The sequence below is a fragment of the Uranotaenia lowii genome, chromosome 3 (genome assembly GCF_029784155.1).
Source record: "Uranotaenia lowii strain MFRU-FL chromosome 3, ASM2978415v1, whole genome shotgun sequence".
Taxonomy (NCBI): Eukaryota; Metazoa; Arthropoda; class Insecta; order Diptera; family Culicidae; genus Uranotaenia; species Uranotaenia lowii.
Window position 1 is genome coordinate 7,275,915 of NC_073693.1, and position 6,100 is coordinate 7,282,014.

Sequence of the window (6,100 nt, forward strand, 5' to 3'; positions counted from 1 at the left end):
GACAAAATCTGCTAAATTTAACAACCATAATGAATAGTTTATAATCCAAGAAACTCAACCCGGTGAATTATTTTAGTTTTTTCAGTCTCGCATAACAATAACTTGAGATTAAAAATCAGCAGTTCAAAAATTTTCTCATGGCGTTCAGTTCGGTCTGGTCGAAGCCAGACCAACTGTTTTCAACTGAACTGTTTGCGTTTAGTTTTACTTCTTATGATTCGCAGTTTGTTACTTTTGGTCCATCTTCCCTACGCCACGACATCCATCTGGGGCATCTTACTGTTAGTCTCACTTAGAACAGCGATGAATCTTTTGTGTGAAGGTCATATTTGCGCTAATAGGCGACCGCTCACTAATCATATACCCGACATCGCCCATCAACGACTGTTAAATGGAAAATTTTTTCTTCCCTTCCACGGGTTCCATGGTTTGGCCGTCGTATTTATGCTGATCATTTGTCGCTTATCGTAGACTTCAGCCTATCACACAAAGATGTAATTTAACTTCGACTCGAATAACTCACCCGTCGTCGAGGGTCAGTCAGTCTACTCAAAAGGTTTTTCTCGTATCGCGAAATATTCTTTTTTCTAGGATACAAACCCCGGAGACGGTCAAGTCTTATTGACACAGCTTCATTACTACTACTTAAGCAAATCTTTGTGCCGAAAATGTGCTGAAAAGTGTACTGTACCAAATTTGATATGATTGGAAAAGCACTATTGCCCAACTCAAGCTCCCAAGCAAAATGATGCATGACCTCTACTTTGAAGCGAAACAAGAAAAAATCTCTCAAGTTCCTTCTCCTTCTGGAAAACAAGCCCCTTCACTTTCGGTATGTGTATGTATGTATATTTGAATTCCGCCCGGAATGACTTTCTCTGACACCAGTAGTAGTATTTTTATTAGTTGATCACCCAGACCACTTTCAGCAAAACCTCTCATCCTTACGGCTCGACGTCCGAACTTTCCTCTAGCGACTTGAGAACCAACATCTCCTCGCAATGACTCGAAATTCCCACACAAACCTCTCCTCTTCGCGACTCGAGGCCTGATCTCTCCTCAAAAGACGTGAGATCCGACTTCTCCTTGCATCGACTCGAGGTTGACCTCTGCTCTGCACGATTCAAGGCCCGATCTCTTCTCTAGCGACTTGAGATTTGACCTCTCCTCGTAATGACTCGAGGTGACAACTTATACCCCTCCTCTTGTTGATTAAGGGTCTGATCTCTCCTCTTACGACTCGAGACCCGACCCCTTATTATAAAGACTCGGGGTTGACCACACAAAGCTCTCCTCCTGAAGATTCGAGGCATGACCTCTCCTCTAACGACTCGAACCCGACCATAAGAGGCATTAGAGGTTTGCCACCTTTGTGCCAGTCGAGAGCAGCTTATCCTAGACTCGCGCCTGTCACAGTACACGCGCGGGACTTAACGCAACGACTCGGATGATATCCGACGAAGACGGCATTCTACTCCTACTCGAATGGTTTACCCGGCGTCGAGAGCCACTCTTCCCGTAGGTATTCCCCGATCGTGGATTAACCCTTTCCAACGATTTCTTACCCCCGCAGCTTCGGTCGTTGGGAACCGTCCTGCTCGGATACTCCCCGAAGGTGGAGCATCCTACCCACGAACACGGCGCACCCACGACATCCGCTACGCAGAAGATGTTGCCTTATCTTTGTAGCTTCAAACCGTCGGACCGGACGCACACTACTCGACAGCCCCCCGTCGGTGGGGTCAGTCTACTCCGACCGTGGTCCGGTCTTCTTTATCCCCTTGGCTGGCAACCCTAGGATTTTCGACCCGCGGCTTTTTCTGCCCGTAGTGTGCCATATCGAGAGAAGATTGTCATGGACTCGCGCCTGTCTCGGCACACATTCGGCACTTTTAACGCTACGACTCGAATGTTTCCCGACAGTGACGACATTCTACACCGACTCGAATGGCTCGCCAGGCATCGAGAGCCTCTCTACCCGTGGGTTAACCCCGCCAGTGGTTAACCCTCTTCCTGCGAAGTCCGCTACGAGGAAGGTATATTTTTATCCCCGCAGTTTCCCCCTTAGGAAGCGGCACTACTCGGATACCCCCCGGCGTTGGGATAGTAGTGGTATCGACATACCGGAATGCCGACAGACTTCCTGGGTGCTCACTCGGTTTTGGGAAAGGACCACTTCCGATCACTCACAAACATCTAGAACTGGATGGAAACACTTTATCCGTCATGTTGTTTTGCCGCAACAATCGGATCATTTTAGGGACCATCTACACAACAAACCTACAGTATGGACACTGGTCAACTTACCAAATGCAGTAAAGGTTTCCCAATAATCCTATGAGAACACCCTTACTCGATCAAGCGACCAATTCCGATAAGATGTGTTTCCTGTGACTCAGGGCTAGGCTAACTTTTACGCACTGACACCTGACGTCAATTGCGATCTTCGAAAAATTACAGTCAATTACCAGATATCTTGGCTGGCCTTTAAATTGTGTTTTCGATACATATCTTCAATCTTCGGAATTGTTGAAAAAATCTGCATCCGCATATCGGAACAGTGTACCAACGCCGTATTGGTTGTGTCTTGAAAATTTCTCAAAATATGCTTCGGACTTTGCCTATGAACCAGGTTGGCCTAGTGAGCTAATCGCAGCACTGAAATTCGGTCTCGATCAACACCAGGTACGGTTGCTCGGTGAAAACATTACCATCCTTCAATTTTGTTCATACTTGCGATACTAGATACGATAGATAGTTGGATACTTTACGACCTCTATTTTCAATGACGTAGTAACTAGACGCCATTCACAATACCTGAACATCACACTACGACGTCGATAATCCGCAACTCAATTGACTTGTCCGACGACAACTTTTTCTACGAAGTCTTCTGTAGAAAAGGTCCAGTCTGATTCCCACAGCTTCACTCGTAGAGAACGACAATACATAGTCAGATACTCCACGAAGGTAGAGTTACTCTTTCGTGCTTGCGGCCTACCGACGACGTTCACTTCGTATTAAATAATACTGCGTTAATTTTGTAGTGTTTAACATGGGATCTGATGCGCTCAACTCGGCAACCTCCTTCCGATAGGGCCAGTCTTGTCAGAACGTATTCCGATTTCAACCTTTCTCTTGGACTTGCAACGCCAGGGTTTTGGCCCAGAGACTTATTCCGCCCGTCATGAGTTGATCGATTGTCGTGCTTCAGGCTTCTTTTACGCTTCGACTCGAATGTTTAAACGGATTCTGCGCCGCGCATGCAGGGACGATAGCCGAGTCACCTGAGTCATTCAATTCCTGGATTCGTTTCAGGTGAGGAATCCTTTAGCTTTCAGGATTTGAGGCTTGAAATACCCCTTTTCGTCTCCTTGTGCGGAGAATGTAGGTTTTTAAATACACATTCACGAATACATCCTTGCGGTAGATTAATCTAATCCAAGCACGCGATCTGCTTTCCGTCGATGATCATCGAACATCTTTCGCGGTCTGTTGCATAATCTCTGCTGCGCTGAATACTTGCCAAGTGCTGCCGTTCTCAGACATTCTCTGCCCCACGTAGTTGGTGTTGATGCCTGGTCCGCAAGAAGCCCTGGACAGTCGTCTGTGTCCAGTTGGACAGAGTGGTGAGGCCACATGTCCTAACCGGTGGTGGAACTTCATGAGGCATTCTTCCTTTATCTGCAAAGTCATTGAACGCTGGTAATTGAGACCTCCCAAGCATATTTACTCACGTCGGACGTGCTCTAATTGCTGTAACAGTAAAAGTACTCCTACAGCAGAAACGAGAAGGATCTGACTCCTGATCCTACGCAGGCTGCTTCCTAAGATAGCCCGCTGGTTCATCAATCCCTGTACGCTACTAAGTCTACGTTCTATCGTATTGATGAGGTCACGGCCAACCAAACCTTTGTTTGACTGCATCGGATCCGTGTAAGGCCGGCCGTGGTCTTTGCCGCTCTCTTGCATCATTCTCAGGCCTACTTGATTGTGCCTCTTGATTCGAAGTGATCCACGCGATCTTGGTTTTGTGGTGCTAACGTGGTCCGCGAATCCCGCTGGTTTCTCATGCGTTAGGCTTAACGTACAGACGTTGTCGAAGCTGATGCTTATATCAGATGTGATGTTGATTTAGGAAGTTCACCAATCTGGAAGCCAACAGTTGCTCAATGCTTTAGTTTTTCAATCGTTGAGCAACTGTTGGTCTCTAGATTGATGAACTTCCTAAATCGACATCATATCTTGTATAAGCATCAATACGGTTTTCGAAGTGGATCAAGTACGCTTACCGCAGCCTGCGAACTTATTGATGATATTACAAAGGCAATGGATGTTAAAAAATCTGTGGGAAGATCTCGAAAAAGCCTTCGACACAATTGACTATGAAGCTTTATTGAAAAACTGGATGTATACGGTATCAGAGGAGCTGCAAACAGACTACTGAAGAGCTATCTTGTTGATCGTACCCAGTATGTGACAGCCAATAACGTCACCAGTCTACTACGTCCACTAACAGTTGGTGTTCCACAAGGTAGCAATATGGGTCCACTGTTATTCTTTATTTATATCAACGACTTGCCCAATCTCGATCTTCATGGAAAGTCTCGTTTCTTTGCTGACGAAACTTCATTGCTGTACATTGGTGAAAGCACCGATCAAATTATCCGTGATATGAGTATCGATCTGAAGACATGAGGAGAATATTTTTCTGAAAATATTCTGTCGCTCATCTCCACAAAACAAAATACACCTTATTCAAAGCACCGCGTACAAACACAGCTCAGATTACAGCGAGTCAAGTCGTCGATTCAACAACTATCCAACAAACGACGCACTGTAACTAATAAGTCGTTTGTTTGGTAGTTTCTCAAACTTTAGTATTTCTCGGTACAACGCCCTTTCACTTCACATTAAATCAGAAAACAGCATAACGAGATTTAAAAGAATTGTAAAAGTTTATATTAGAAGTCAAACGACTTCGCCATAGCTCCCAACACCATGTTCTGTAATTAGAAAACATCGTCGGAAGCAACCCCTTTAAAGAATATTTTCTCACTGGGGATGCCAATTCGTCTTCTACATCCTAAGTTCAAAGCTTTGTCTAATTATTCTTAACACACGCTGTATTTAACCCCAAAACCAAATGTTTGCTCTATCATTTCCGCCAACACCGCCACTATGGCAGTCTTCAAGGAGTCCTACACAGAAAAAAAAATGTAATCTACTTTACAAGTGAATTTACGTTTCCGTATCATTTCTGAAAAAAATATGAAAAAGGCTATATCATCTTTGCAATTGCAAAGAAATTTACATGAAAATGCGAGCAAAACACGTAGAAACTCAATGGGAATGCATGTTCTAAAGGACATTTACATGAAATGTGCTCCACGCTGTCAGCACACTTGTTGTTTTGCTCCAATTCCCGTATGAATTGAATTTCGTTTGCTGCTCGCAGAATATTCTAGCAAGGTAAGTTCTGATCTAAAATCTATCCAAATGTTTGTGAAACGACGTTTTTGAATAGTGGTAACCAATCCTCACTATTATTTTCACATCGATTGATCTTTTTTTTTCAGAAACCATAAGAGCCAAAAGCAGCGGGCAAATGCAGCTAAGGACTTAGTCAGGAGTAATTTGTTTGAATTCTACAGTCTGCTGTCCAATTCCCGGAGGAAACTTCAAACACTTATGAACAGGTGTAAATATCAAACATAAAATCTGCTAATAAAGTACGAATGCCTGGTCAAACTAGTGTTTCCGATCTTATTTCGAACATTGCAATCCAATAGGAATTTTGAATTGGTTTAAAAAAAATGTAAACTTACAATAAACAAAGCAGATGAATGCTATTGGGATTTTACATGAAGTATGCAGTATCATCACATGTAAAAGGCCGATTCCCTTCTACCCATGTACTTGCATGTAATGCTACATGCATTTTTCTAACTGTGTAGTTATCCGAGAACTTCACCTTGTTATCTGATTTTTATCATCAATACCAGCGACTATGTAAACCATGTTATTTTTTTTATTTTACAAGAACTTACCTCGGCATGTTCGAAGAACGAAGAATAAATAGAGACACTTGCTTTTAGTT

The 6,100-nt window shown here is 43.8% G+C and overlaps 1 protein-coding gene across 6 annotated transcripts in view; it reads left to right on the forward strand.

Moving 5' to 3' along the window:
• LOC129755801 (ribonuclease P protein subunit p25-like protein) overlaps positions 1–6,100 on the forward strand; it is a 137,471-nt gene that overhangs the window by 99,521 nt on the left and 31,850 nt on the right. The window lies entirely within an intron of this gene.